This window comes from Natator depressus, chromosome 7 (assembly GCF_965152275.1).
Source record: "Natator depressus isolate rNatDep1 chromosome 7, rNatDep2.hap1, whole genome shotgun sequence".
Classification (NCBI taxonomy): domain Eukaryota; kingdom Metazoa; phylum Chordata; order Testudines; family Cheloniidae; genus Natator; species Natator depressus.
The window spans coordinates 63,049,507-63,064,534 of record NC_134240.1 but is presented as its reverse complement, the minus strand read 5'-3'; the positions used below and the strand labels follow the sequence as shown (position 1 = coordinate 63,064,534).

General features: G+C 39.3%; 1 protein-coding gene across 1 annotated transcript in view; it reads right to left on the bottom strand.

Moving 5' to 3' along the window:
- The window catches only part of LRMDA (leucine rich melanocyte differentiation associated), a 937,287-nt gene that overhangs the window by 198,118 nt on the left and 724,141 nt on the right, over positions 1–15,028 (bottom strand). The gene's annotated exons all lie outside the window — the stretch shown is intronic.

Here is a 15,028-nt window from a genome sequence, read left to right as displayed (position 1 = left end):
AAATCTTCCTCCCAAGGCTAAAGAGCATCAGGAGTCACCCATTTGCAGCTCCATTCATGGAAGCAGAAGTGGGGAAAAAGACAAGGAGGGATTTTTTTAGACTGTAAGCTCTTCAAGGCAGAGATTGTCTCTCCCTGTATGTTTGAATAACACGATGCACTAATTGAAGCAAACAATAAAGTCCATCTTGCTACACCTCTACCATGGCCTACCTCTAAAGACCCTTGTGCACTCGCACAGTAGGAACTGGTTCCTTCTCCCTAGGAGCCTGTGGCCCCGCTGGAGGTGGGAGCAGGATTTGTCTTTTGTCATTACAGTGTTAATTTAGTGACTTTGGTACAAACTGTCCCCTTAACCCAAGAAAAAAACCATACAGGGTGACACCTATGTGACAAGTTTCCACAATAATTTTCCAACAGATTATTAATGGATTGTTTCAGAAGCAATATGCAGTGGGTTTTCCTCTCAGAACCCATAGTATGTTTGATGGGCCAGAAGCCAGTGCTCCAAAATGCCACAAGGGCCTCCAGTCTACAGCTGTTCATATACAATGAAGTCCTTCACCCTTGGAGTCTCCTACCTCTGATTTCCTTTGTGGGGGAAATAGGGGTCCCATCTGTTTAGGCACAGAAGCAGATTCCTCTTCACAGATGCTAGCTGGGGTGCTAGAGAATTTTCATCCCAACTGAACAATGATTGGAAGGGGGTGATCTGGGCCTTTGTCCTTCAGTCACATGACATTCTACCATCCCTCTCCTCTCTCAGAAACTTAACCACTGTAGCATTTAGGTGCCAAAAGAGAAAGAAAGAAGGCCAGTCCTTACATTACACGAATGTAGTTTTAATTTTCCGACTTTCTTTGTACTTTGAAGAATATGAAAGTTTACATAACAATGTCAGCTTAACAAAAACAGACAAGATTCCTGTAGCTAGATCTTTACAGGTTTGTAGGATCCTAGCTGAGCTATGTGCTGTTGCTTCTAGAAGAGTACATGAGACTTCCAGCTGAATTATTTTGCAGAGCTCACTATGGCTGAGCTTCTCCCCTATGCAGAGACCCTTCACAAGACCAATGTACCACTTAATTATCAACTGAGCTCTATTTTGTAGGTTTACATGATGCATAGGTTTTGTGCTGGGATTCTGTACAGTGGAAAAGTTTACATTTTGTGAATTCTAGCTATTAATACAATTAATAAGTATTACTCTATATCGGGGTAGGCAACCTATGGCACACATGCCAAAGGCAGCACGCGAGCTGATTTTCAGTGGCACTCACGCTGCCCAGGTCCTGGCCACTGGTCCGGGGGGCTCTGCATCTTAATTAAATTTTAAATGAAGCTTCTTAAATATTTTAAAAACCTTATTTACTTTACATACAACAATGGTTTAGTAATATATTATTGATTATAGAAAGAGACCTCCTAAAAATGTTAAAATATATTACTGGCACACGAAACCTTAAATAAGAGTGAATAAATGAAGACTCGGCATACCACTTCTGAAAGGTTGCCAACCCTTGCTCTATATTGTCTCTTTTATCTGATGATCTCTGAGCATTTAACAAAGGTGGGTAGAGTGAGTAGCATCATCATTTTGCAGATGCGGAAACAAGTGGTTAGAGAGAGGTCACAGAGGAGATCAGTAGCAGAGTTATAGAGCCACATCTCGACTTCCCAGTTCCTTATTCTCATCACTTAAATAATCCTGCTGTCTCCCAAATATCACATACTTTTCAGACACAGAGACTACATATTTATGGGCTTTTTAATACCTGTGGTTTATATAGAAGATTTAGGAATGTTTGACATAATGTAGATGATACGATTCGATCCGCAAATTTATCGGCCAGTCTCTGAACTCAGTTACACTAGTGTACATACGGAGTAGTTCCACTAAAGGCCATGGTGTTATTCCAGTTTTAAATCGAATGCAGAGAAAACAGAAGCTGGACCCACATATTTCATTTGTTTTGCCTCCACTATTAGAATACACTGTGTGAAACTGTGATTAGACACCTTTTGACACTACACATTACAGCGTTCCATTTTGAGAAGTCATTAATAAACCTAATTTTAAATCAATATTAAAAATAAAGCATTCCCACTCGTGCTCAGACCTTGTGTCAATTTTCATCCCAGACAGCTGACATCTAAACTGCTTGAGCATAATTTATAATGGAAATGCTGACACAAACTTAACTGCAGTGGCACGAACAATGCCAGTATAAAAAAAGCCAAGAGAAGACTCCTTAAAATAAACTACATGAAGTTCAAAACTCAGATTAAAAGCATATGAACCTGAAATAATTTTATTGATGATTATTCAGTGCATAGTCAAACATCCTGCCCTCTGCAGAATGCTGCAGTGAGAGGGATTTTTAAGGAGTCATGACTTCTAAAAGGTTTGTTGGAAAATTCTCCTTATGTTACACCATAAGAATTCTACATTTGTATTTTCTATACTTATACATTTCTATCAGGCATTGGGGCTATTACCATGCACAAACACCCCCTACAACAAAAGCAGTCGTTCTGGAAAGAGAAAACAGGGAAATCTAACACTCTCCTACCATGATCAAGACGGTAAGAGCTGCTGCAGTTGCCAAAAACGATACACAAAACATTTAATTTATAATAGTTAGAACCTGGCCCTTGACCAAGCCCAGAGAACTATGTCTTATTTCACTTGCTCTTGAATATGTCTCTTTTGGAGATAAATGACTGTGCTGTTTGCCAGTTCTCTCCTCTGTTTGGCGTTTTGTTTAGCTCCACTTGTGACAAGCCAAGAGTTGATGCATCTGCTTGAATGTGTAATATACATCTTTGGTCAACTTAGCTTTTTTCCTTGACAATATTATGTCAAACAATCACATCACAACTGGCTCTGATCTCTTTGTTGTTAGCTAATAAATTAAAGAGTATTTATTATCTGCAATCCTTTTTTCCTTTTTAATGGTGACACATTTGTGGTGAATTACAGGGCAGCTTTATAAACTAGGCTGTGGGCCAGTATCAGCCCCTGCGTTCATGTGAATGTTCCTTCTCCCACTTGGCCTCCCAGCCTGATGGTAAATCAAGGCAGCTGTCACAGCACACTAAGTTAGTGTGCGTCATTGGGGAGAGCAGGAAGCGTTGGGGGTATAATTCTGTCCATCAAACTAATATGTTATATCAGTAGCTTTGTAATCTTCTGCTATAAGTTATGGGAAGTGACACCTAAGAATTCACTTTGAAAGCAATGTGTTCCTCAGACTTTAAGCCAAAACAGACCCAATCTGCAGCAAGCGTTCCTCTGTTTATATGAACAGCTTTGTAGCAGCTAGCAGCCATATCGCCATCAATGCAGCAGTATTTTACACATTCCACTACAAATCTCTCTCTGTTTACAGTCTTTGCAACAGAGTTTGTAAACTTTTTAAACATGATTTCTTCCCTTCTTCTTTTTTACCCTTGCTTTAACCTCCAGTAGCAGGATAGATAAATATACTCCTTGAATGTTATCATGACAAAGTGAACTCCTGACAGATAGGAATGAATGGGCGACCTATTTCCCTTGTCCATACCCCCTTCAACCTTTGCCTTGACAAATGTGGGAAATGACTGTGTAGGACAGGAGAAGAATACACACAGCACTATGATAGGAATGTCAACTTTTCTGTTAAATGTTCACATGATACTGAAAGAAATGAGTGAAGATAACGCTTTGTACGTACGGTTTTCTAAACAACTTCACAAAGATCCAATTCACACTGTATCTCTTCTGAAAGGATTCCTTATTTTCAGTGACTTTTTTTACTGCTTTTGAAGACCAATAAAAAAAGGAACTTGGGCTCAATAAAGTCTTTTTGTGAGGTGTGATCTGATCTGAAAGAAGTCTTGGGGGCATCTTCAAAGAGTCCCAATCAGACATGCATGCCCTACCTCCTCCATGCATTGAAACTGAATATCTATGTTAAAAACATTAAATGTTCACATTTACATTGCCAATCCAAAGTCTGATAAAGAAGATGGTGAGAATTTTATTTTTGCTGATCCTAGGTCTTAAATACCATGAAGAACTTTGATTTTGGCAACTTTTATAACCCAGGTTTTAGAGCAGTATCTGTTTTTCTCTCTCAATGCTTTTTTAGCTCCAGAACAAATTTTATAAAATCTTAGGAAAATCAAATAAAGGAATCTTAGCACTTGAAGTATTCATTGGAAACGCTATCATAGTCTAATAAAACCTAGATCCAACCTTCTACTTATTAAAGCTTAACACATAGGAGATTTAAAACATTTTCAGGACTGTGAAACAGATACTTCTGTTTCTCTTAATGTGTGGGCATACAAATGTTGCTCCAGCACTCCTTTCAAGGTCAACTTGAAAATCATGAGTGATATTTCACAGGGTCACAGGACAAACCACACAGCCTAAGTACATAAGAACTTTTATATTTAGAAACATCATGCCTTGCTCACATTGCTTAAAAGAATGAAAAATTATATGCCAGCCTCAGCTAAATAGTAAGAAAATTAAATTTTGTACCTACAAAAGAATCTATTTAAAGAGTAGACTTTCATTTTCTTAGTCTGTTCATCCTGGAAAATTAAAGCAGTCGTGACTTGGGACTTTTTCTTCAGAACTCCATTTCAAAAACTTACTTCAGAAATTCTATTCTAGTGTAGTAGTCGGTAATTTGGAAACTGATGCAATCAAGTATAGCTTCTGAACTAGGTAAAGTAAACTGGCCTGACTTCATAGGACTTACACTAAATCAGGTCCAATGTGATTTGGGGGGAATAAAGGGAGCAGGGGGGCAATACATCGTCACAACTGAGATGTAGGAAAATACAAGAACTGTTAGTGGGAGTCACATCTATGTGTAGCCAGGGGCAGGACTTTGGGACTGATGTAACCCATTAGCAGAGGCCCCCATCAGGGAATAGGGCTTCAGGCATCCACGCCTTGCACACATTACAATCAGGGCTCAGACTGGGCCGCTCATTTTTTTATACATCTTCTATGTGCTGCACTCACATCGCCCAGGTAATATATAAATACTTGACCATTTCTCAAGCACCGTTTCTCATGCAAGGGTGTTGCCTTCATGCTTAATGGCAGTGCTTCTCCCCCCACTCCAGGAGGTGAGTTTTCTTACCTAACAACTTTACAAAACAGTCTGTGCTCAAACCACAGAAGCTGATTTTCATAATTATGTTGGTAGCTCAATGCGGCACATAAACTCTTTCTTGCACCCACAGAATGCTCGGCATCACAACCCCCTCATTCTCAAAGGACTCAGTGATTTCGACAGGGCCTGGGGGAACAGCATTAATGGACTACACTGAGGCATTTATTAACTTGTGCTGCTGCTTCCTCCACTCTGTGAAATTTCTCTATAAGGAGATTCTTGGGGTAGATAAGGAAGCACAGATGCTGCAGGCACCAGCAAAAGACAGGAGATGGGGAAAGGGGCTTTTGTGGGTCGGCTGATATCCATGAGTTAAGGGGGCAGGAATCTTTGGCTATTTCTCTGGAAGGTCAAATCATGTCCTCCATTGATGGAAGAACAGGAAACAGAGTGAGCTGAAAATATGTTTCTTTTCCTAACATAGGCTAGTGCCATACAGGAGAGAATAAGCCCATGAGGACTCATTTTCAGACATGAGCTGAATCAAAAGACAAAGGTTTTATTTAAAAACTTGCAGGCAGTTTAGTTATCAAATGGAGTAAGCCCTTTTAGGACTTTTCATCACACAAATGAATTGAAAAAGGGAACGACATGCAAAAGGGAGATTATACGTCCATGTTCAGGACTTAGTGTTTCCTGTTCATTTAATAAAACAAATAGCATTATTAATGTCAACACGGGGTCAGAATTTTCAAATTAACCTTGGTAATATGCTAGCTGCCACACAGTTTCATACCCTCTTACTTTCATTTTGAGTTTTGACTTCATCTGACCCTATATGGCAAAGCCACAATTCAAAACAAAACCAGATCTATCACTTCATTTGGTTTTGTTTGAAGTCTGGATCCCCAGAAACACAAAAACTTCATTGCGAAACAAAAGTAAACAATGAAAAGTCTTCAGAAATATTGTCTTATCCACAGACAACACTTTGCAGGTCTGCTGAGAAGTTTACAGGCCTGAAGTGGTATGAAATATGGGAGACACTTTATGGCATTGTTGATACCAATATTATAAAATTGCAAGGAATCTGACCAGATGTGTCATGTAAGGTATCTGTGAAAATGTTATGATTTGCCAAGTATGATGATCATGTCTGTGTGTTTGTATCACCACTGTATTATGAGTTAGAGATATGTAGGGTATATCTATTTCCAAACTAGTGCTGTGTTTCTGGGTGACATCCCCAGACAGATTGGCATCAGCACTGCCTAGCCTGTTCGATGGCCCATCAAGGGTCATCAGCTGTACAAAGAACCCACTGAAAGAAGCCGGGGTTAATCTTATGACTCAGCAGGACTTGTAGCGGCATGCCTATGGACAGGGGACTACAAGGTTTTTCCATGCCATGTGCTATGAGTTTGTGTTTGGAACAAAGGAAGTACCAGACATATGGCAAAGGATATAAAAAGGCAGCTGCATCTTCTCCATTTTGTCTTCATTCCTACTTCTTACCTCTGGAGTACTTTTCTACAAACTGAAGCTCTGTGGATGTGTTCCAGAGGGACTTTCAAGCCAGCAAACTCACCAACACTGCTAAAAACCTGATTTTTGGACTTTGTAGTCTTACGGGTGTATCTGATTGCTTAACCATTTAACAACCTGTGACTCTGCACTCCATAAGCTTTATGAAAGCATGCTTATGAACGTGAATATGATGTAACTGGAATATGCTTTATGCAAAAGGTGTTTTATAAGGTATATTACAAAGCTTATAATCTATTGAGTGTGTTCATCCTATTTGAATGCATGTATCATTCTTGTATCTGAAGCTAGAAATATGAAGTACTATATAACTCTGAGGTCCTATTGTAATTATGCAACGTGTGGGCCATTAATGGTGGTTTAGAATCTTGATGGCTCCCATTGACTAGGACAATTGGTTGTGGATGTTCCTGTGTACGTGTGAGCCAGCCCATGGGTAATGAAGAATGAGGTCTTGCAGTGACATGTGACCATGTCACCTGGTAATGAAATCCATCTTATATCTGGTACTTTACCATTTAGGAGGCAGGGTGGGGACTCAGAGAGAGAAAAGATTCCCGCTTTGTGCCAAAGCTATAAAAGGGCCTGGAAGAGAACAAAAGAGGGCTGCCAGTCATGAGAACACCCTGCTTTCCACCTAAGATGCCTGTTGGAACTAACTAGGACTGTACTGGGGAAAGGATTCGGCCCAGACTAGGAAGAAGTCTAGTCTGTGAAAGAAGCTTATTGGAATATCTCTGAGGTGAGATTTTACCTATAACAGTTTCTTAATTTATTAGGCTTAGACTTGCATGTTTTTGCTTTATTTTGCTCAGTGACTTACTTTGTTCTGTCTGTTATTATTTGAAACCACTTAAATTCTACTTTTTATACTTAATAAAATCACTTTCGTTTATTAACGAACCCAGAGTAAGTGATTTATACCTATGGGAGCAAACAGCATATCTCTCTATCAGTGTTATAGAGGGCTGACAATTTATGAGTTTAACCTGTATAAGCTTTATACAGAGTAAAAAGGATTTATTTGGAGTTTGGATCCCATTGGGAGCTGGGTATCTGGAGGCAGCTAACCTGCAAAGCAGTTTTTGGTTAAAGTCTGCAGCTTTGGGGGCGTGGACCACACCTGGGTCTGTGTTGCAGCACGCTAGCATGTATGGCTCAACCAGGCAGGGTTCTGGAGTCCCAAGCTGGCAGGGAAAACGGGCTCAGAGGTAATCTCAGCACGTCAGGTGACAGTCCCAAAGGGGTCTCTGTGACCAAACCCATCATACAACCCTCTTTTTGTTTTTTCTTTCTTTCTTTCTTTTATAATAAACCTTTAATTTTAGGTGCTAAAGAATTGGCTGGCAGAGTGGTATTTTGGGTAAGATCCAAACCAATATTGATCTTGAAATGTGGCTGGCCCTTTGGAGTCAGAAGAACATTTTGTATAGTGAGTAGAGTTTTTAAATAACCTCTCACTGTACTGGACCTATGTGCTGACTGGACTGGAATGCAATAAATGGGGCTCTGTGATCTCATTTTTTTAGCTTCTTGATAACCAGTGTGGAGGATCAGGAGCACAGTTTGTGACTGGTTGGTCAATCTAATTTCAGTCCTATCCACCAATTTTGGGAGAATCTGCTCTCCTCTTTTGCAGCCCTGCCCTTGGCATTTTCAGTGTGGGCTACCCTAGGCACCCTGGGTCACATGTGGTTACACAAAACTCCGTTAGTTTCATGCCTATGTTCAAACCCAGTTTCTGGTAACAACATGAAACATTTTCAAAGTTCTACCATACAATGTAGGTGAAGCAATGCCCAGTCAAGGTGACGTAAGTTGAAGAAGGTGAGAGGTCAGCCTAAATGAAAGCTTTCTTTTCACAGGACTGTGACTTTATTTGATATTTTATATTCAGCATAACTATATTATTATTTTGCATTTACTGGCCTAAATTCTCAAAGGTGACTTTTGACTTTGGGTGCCCAACTTGACATACTTTATATTAAAAGAGGATGTTCAACACTTCTGAAAATTAAGCCTCTTTACGGTGTCTCAGTTTCGGCATCTGAAATCTTAAGTCACTTTTGAAAAGTCACTTTTCAAGCAGGCATCTCACATCACTTTACTAACATCAAGCTATATAATGCACCCCAGTGAAGCAGATATTACTACAGTATAACCATTTTATAAATGGACAAAGAAAAACATAAAAAGTAAAGTATTTTCTCTTGTCCATGCAGTTGGACCAGTGGCAGAACTCGGAACAACAATGAACAATATTCTAAATCATCCATTTGGGAGCTTAAAAGAACATAAGAATGGCCATACTGGGTCAGACCAATGGTCCATCTATCCCAGTATCCTGTCTTCCAACAGTAGCCAATGCCAGGCGCTTCAGAGGGAATGAACAGAACAGGGCAATTATTGAGTGATCCATCCCCCCGTCATCCAGTTCCAGCTTCTGACAGTCAGAGGTTTAGGGACACCCAGAGTATGATGTTGCGCTCTGACCATCTTTGCTAATAGAAATTGATGGATCTATCCTCCATGAACTTATCTCACTCTTTTTTGAATCCAGTTATAACTTTTGGCCTTCACAACGTTCCCTTGCAATGAGTTCCACAGGTTGACTGTGCATTGTGTGAAGAACTTTTTTATGTTTGTTTTAAACCTACTGACTATTAATTTCATTGGGTGACCACTGGTTCTTGTGTTATGTGAAGAGTTAAACAACACTTCTTTATTCACTTGCTCCATGCCACTGGTGATTTTATAGACTTCTATCATATCTTCTTTCAGTCGTCTCTTTTCTAAGATAAAAAGTCCCAGTCTTTTAATATCTCAGTGTACGGAAGTTGTTCCATACCCTAATCATTTTTGTTGCCCTTCTCTGTACTTTTTCCAATTTTAATATATCTTTTTTGGGATGGGTGACCAGAACTTCATGCAGTATTCAAGGTGTGGGCTACCACAGATTTATATCGTGGCATATTTACTGTCTTATTAGCTATCCCTTTCCTAATGGTTTCTAACATTCTTTTAGCTTTTTCTGACTGCTGCTGCACATTGAGCAAATATTTTCAGAGAACTATCTGCAATGACTCCAAGATCTCTTTGTTGAGTGGTAACAGCTAATTTACATCCCAGATTTGAGAGATCCCTTTGTAACTCTTCGAAGTCAGTTTTGGATTTAACTGTCTTGAATAATTTATTATAATCTGCAATGGGAAAACATTGTACTTTTAAAGTAAAAACATTACAATAATCTCTCAGTGTCCTTAAAAAGAAGAAAGGAAGAAAAAAAAGCCAAAAATCCTAGCCTGTACTTTTGGGTGAATGTTTATACATCTTTCTAAAAGGAAACAAGTTTGATTGTATGTGTCTTATTTATGGGAACTATTGTACTGTACATGTGACATGTATTGTACAGGAGACTCTCCATTTTAAATTCTTAATAGTGGCAGAACAGATTTTCCCATCAATTTTTGATAACAAAAATGTTAGTGCATTATAATGCTTAGACGCACACGTGGTTCCACAGCAGAGCAAAAATGATGTCAAATTAAAAATCAGTGCCAGGTCAAATTCAACCCTAGGCTAATCAAGCACCACCCATCAACTTGAATAAGAGTTATGCCCAATTAAATTGAGGCTGAATTTGGGTGTTTCTTTTTTAGACAACATCAGGTTTCACAAATAAAAGAAGGATGACCTTGTGGTTAAGGGGCTGGATTAAGACTCAGGAGTCCAATTGCCAGATCTGCCACAGACTTCCTCTGTGACCTTGGGCAAGTCATTCGATCTCTTTGTGCTTTAGTTCTCCATCTGAAACAGGGATATAAAGATCATTTCTTTCTCCCACCCTTTGTCTTGTTTTTTTTAATCGTATGCAAGTTCTTTGGAGCAGAAACTGTCATTTACTACATAATTGTATAGCACCTAGCACAACAGGGCCCTAAATTTGGTTGGGGCCTCTAAGCTCTACTATAACACAAATTAACAAACATTTCTGCACTTCTGGACATACTGGGGCTCTCATCTACATTTGAAGCCATTTTTACAAACCACAGTTACAAACAGTAACGGCACCATGTTCAGAGTTTAGAAACCATGTTCCAAGATCTGCTTTGGGAAGCAAGAGGTGGTTGTCTATAGCATAGTTTCTGCTAGATCTCCTTTATCTATCCATCCGTCCACCCACCCACCCAGGGATGTGGAAAGCACGGCAAAATATTTCTGTATATGATTGTAGCTGCATCAGGCAGAGCCTTAGGTGAAGTTCTTGGTCACAGTACAGTAAAACCAAATCAAACATCTGCGATGTTTTCACAGTTACAGGTATATTTCCCCACCTGTGACTGCTGACTAAGGTGTTTGTGCAGAACGGCTTCAAGTGCAGCCCTGCCAGTCTAGCCATTAGCACATTCATTGTTCCTCACAGCTGGATAACAACAATATTTCTCAAGTCACCTACAAAAATTGCAGAAGCCACACCGGCCTAGTCACTTGAGACTTAGCAATGAAATCGTTGCCTTCTGTTTTCATGAGTGGTGCTGTAAAGCCATATAAAAATTTATCCAGAGTTGTTGTTGTTCCTTCATATGGCTTGGATAGGTAGCAACAACTACAACTTTATATCTGTTTGATAGCCAGCACACTGCTGCGGTAGTCAGCTGGTGAATGTCCTTCAGTCTGCCCCTATACAAAGCAAATATTTGGACTGAGTCATCCATTACCAGCTATGGTTTGCAAACCCAGCAAAGTTCACTAGCTACTCACTGGCAACTCCTGTGGCCTCCCTACTACACAGGTTCCTTAAGCTAAACATGAAAAAAAGTGGTTTTTTTTTCCAAATGCTGGACATTTCAAAAGGGCCTAAGGGAGCTGAGCGACCGAATGCAATAGGAGTTGGGCACCTAATTCTCTTAGGCTTCTTTGAAAATCAGTGCTTTAATTCTCATTGAGCATTTGCAGCACTGACATGTGATCACTGAGTAATGAAAAGAGCTCCAGAGTGATTAAAAGCTGGTTGTTTCCCTTAAATAAACCCAAAAGATAAAACCTCTGTCTAATGTCAGGACAAATGCATATGACCTGGCTTTTTAGAAGTAATTAATTCATGTGCTTCTCGTCACTGCACACCTATTGATCATCATCTTTCAACAATACCTACAAAAGAGCATACTGGCTACACAGGGGATGGATTTGGTCCATTTTCCTGTATTAGAGTCTCTCAAATTATGCGATTTTCTGCAGACAGATATGATAAAATATATACCAAATGTTGGCCTCTGAAACCTAAGGTGTTTAAGTTACTGCACTGCATATGGCTAAGCAATGAACTCTTTTTCTTATCTTTTGTTAGCAGTGCAGAGAAAAAACACTGCCCTAGGAGAGAGACAATGGAGTGTCCACAGTGCACAGTTCAGAGCAACTGCACTCTCCCTCCTTGGTCCCTCAAAGGCACCCACTCTAGGCTCCTGGTTACTTCTCAAATACCCATGTCTCTTTCCCTCCTGATGGTGTTTTTTCCCAGGGTGCACAGTTTCCCTGCCTACAGTGTAATATCCCCAGCAAGTCAGACTGCTTAAGCAGGCCACCAATTGTGCTTTGTTTTCTCTTTGAAGGCTGGAACTGGCAGGTTATAGGACACTAGGTTTCACAAGAGTTAATAGCAATAGTTCAGTCACCTATTACTTAAATTGAATACTATCATCAGTAACACCATTGGCCAAGATTTTCAACAGTGACTAGTGAGTTTGGCTATCTCAATCTTTGGATGCCTGACTTAAAACACCTGAGGGGCCCCTTTTTCAAAAAGCGCTGAATGTTAAACTTCTGACAACCAGTGTACTTAGGGTATCTCAAACCATTGTAAAAAAAAATTGGCCTTTTAAATAAATATATCTTTCTTCTAATACTGAACAAGTGAAAACTTATCTTTTGCAATGACAACTATTAAAAAAAAAAGCAAGTGTCAATAGCTCAAGGATTTTTTCCGAAGTTCTTTGTTAAAGTTGGAACAAAGGTTCCATATTAAGAGATGGGGCTATTTAACACTAGCACTGAATAACTACTTTGATAAATGTCACTATATTTTTTTCAAATAAATGAATTAACATTTTTTCCCATTATTCATGCAATGTGCAAATAATTTACTAACAGCACACAAATTTAGTGGCTTTTAAATGAATTATTTGTGAATTGTTTCCCCCTTTATTTGCCCAGCTTTTGTTGGTCCTCCTTTCTCCTCCTTCCCTATTTTAAGTGGGAAAAAATATCTGAAGTAATTTCCCTCTTGTAAACTGCAGTCATTTGGCTCATTTAAATCCATCTTGTTTCAATCCCACTCACTCTCTAAAATTGTAATGCAACTGACAACCTTCTTTCTCCTTAATATAAACAGAAAGCATTAGGAAGAGCAAACATCAGTTGAACTAATCCTGTGCTCTGTGATTCTGCTGTAGACCTCATGATTCTTAGCTAGCTGTTCCTATTTGGAAATGGTAGGAGGTTAACCTGGGTTGACACTGCAAGCTGTATCACAATTCTATAGTGAGTTTTGGGATTACACAGACTTCCACTCTACCCACTCTTGCAAATTTCATGCCAGTAAAAACAAAGCATAGTCTAATGATTGTGCTCCAGTCAGATATTCTACAGACGTACATGCCAGATTGTTTGGAAAAGTACCACAGTAAGTCTGGAATGCAGACAGTATGTATGCTGTCCAAATGCCCTCAGATTTTTCAGAGATGGTCTCTATTTTCTTTCAAAGACTTTCATCTTTAAATGCTCATCTCCAGTAAGAAATGTCATAAAAGTATAAATGAAGCTACAGGTTACACTTATAAACAGACTATTCCTTTACACATGTTTAATCCAGACAATCCTTTGTTTAAGTCTTCTGAATCTTTACTGCTGTTTTTGATGGGACATAAGCTTGTGACCTTTTGTGTCTAATGTCAGAGAAATGAAAAGGTCAAGCAATAAGTGCAGTTTATCACTGGCTTCATTTTTCCACTCCAGAATAAAATACACAATATATCTGGAGAAATGTAAATTCTTGAAGGTTTAAAATATGATTCAAACCCTCCTCGTGTGAAGACAACAGCTGGGAAACTGTGGAAGAGCTCCAGTGGGGACTTCAGCTGCCTCAGTATACAGCTTTGTTAAATGAATTACAATTTTATTACAATGTCTGCATGGCTGTCAACACACTGCTTTAAAAACAACAGCTGTGCCAGGCTTGCTTTTCTACTTTTCCAACAACTAAAGAACTGTAGATTCTTTTGTGAAATGTTGGTTTGTAGTATACTTGGGAACGTAAGAAGATGAAACAGAACAACAGTCAACTTGGGAAGTAATTACCTTATGTATGCGGGCCAAGATTCTCAAATGTATGTGCCTAATGTTCCACACATATATAAAAATGGCCTGACGTTCAGAGAACTTAAGCACTTGCAGCATCCCTTTGGTATCCTTTGGGATTGCAGATGCTATATAATTATTATATTATTCCAACCTATTCTAAAAATTTTGATTAACACCCAGGTCTTTCACGTGCCAACCTACATGCAATTTTCACAAATTTCTATAAAGTCTGCCTGCACTTGTATTTGTTTAATGTCTCCCAATCATATGCTCTGACTACAGGCTAATGATAAAGCAGCTAAGCCCAAAGGAATAGAAGCAAGTTCAAAACAGTAATAATGATAGAATGTTATAATGTTTGCCTTTTTAGGTTCCGTTTTCACTTATGTTCAAAGCACAACAAACATCAGGTTGATGTGTGATTTTATAATTAACAACAACAATGCCAGGGACTATTTAATTTATAGCTCACATGGAACTAGTAGAGTCATAAGAACTTATGGATTGCCATTCGGGATCAGACCAGTGGCCGATCTAGTATCAATATCCTGACTCAAGAGGTCAGTATCAAGTTCTTTGGGGGAAGGTAAAAGAACTCCTACCCACTTGCAAGGTTCTCCCTCAACACTGCTACATAAATTTGAGGTTCTTTGAGCACAAAAGTCTGCATCTGTTCATATAGAGCTGCATTTACCCACCTCCCACAGAGCTGAGGTAGTTCAGACTGCCTGTCAGAAATGGCCTGGAGTTGCTTCCATTTGAAGCCAGCAGACTTCCCTCAGTAATATTAGCTTTCAGTCAACTCCCTAAAAGTGGTTATTTTGGTTCCATTAGAACCAAGACAAAGATAATATAAATCACTCATTTCAGGAAAATCAGGGTGGATCTATATTACCACAAGGGAGTGTCACTTTCTTTCCGTTTTCTCTACCACTTTTCCTCAAATGTCTTTTCCACAGTATTAGCTTTCCCTTCCCTCAGACTCAGCTTTCATCCTTTTAAACTCTATTT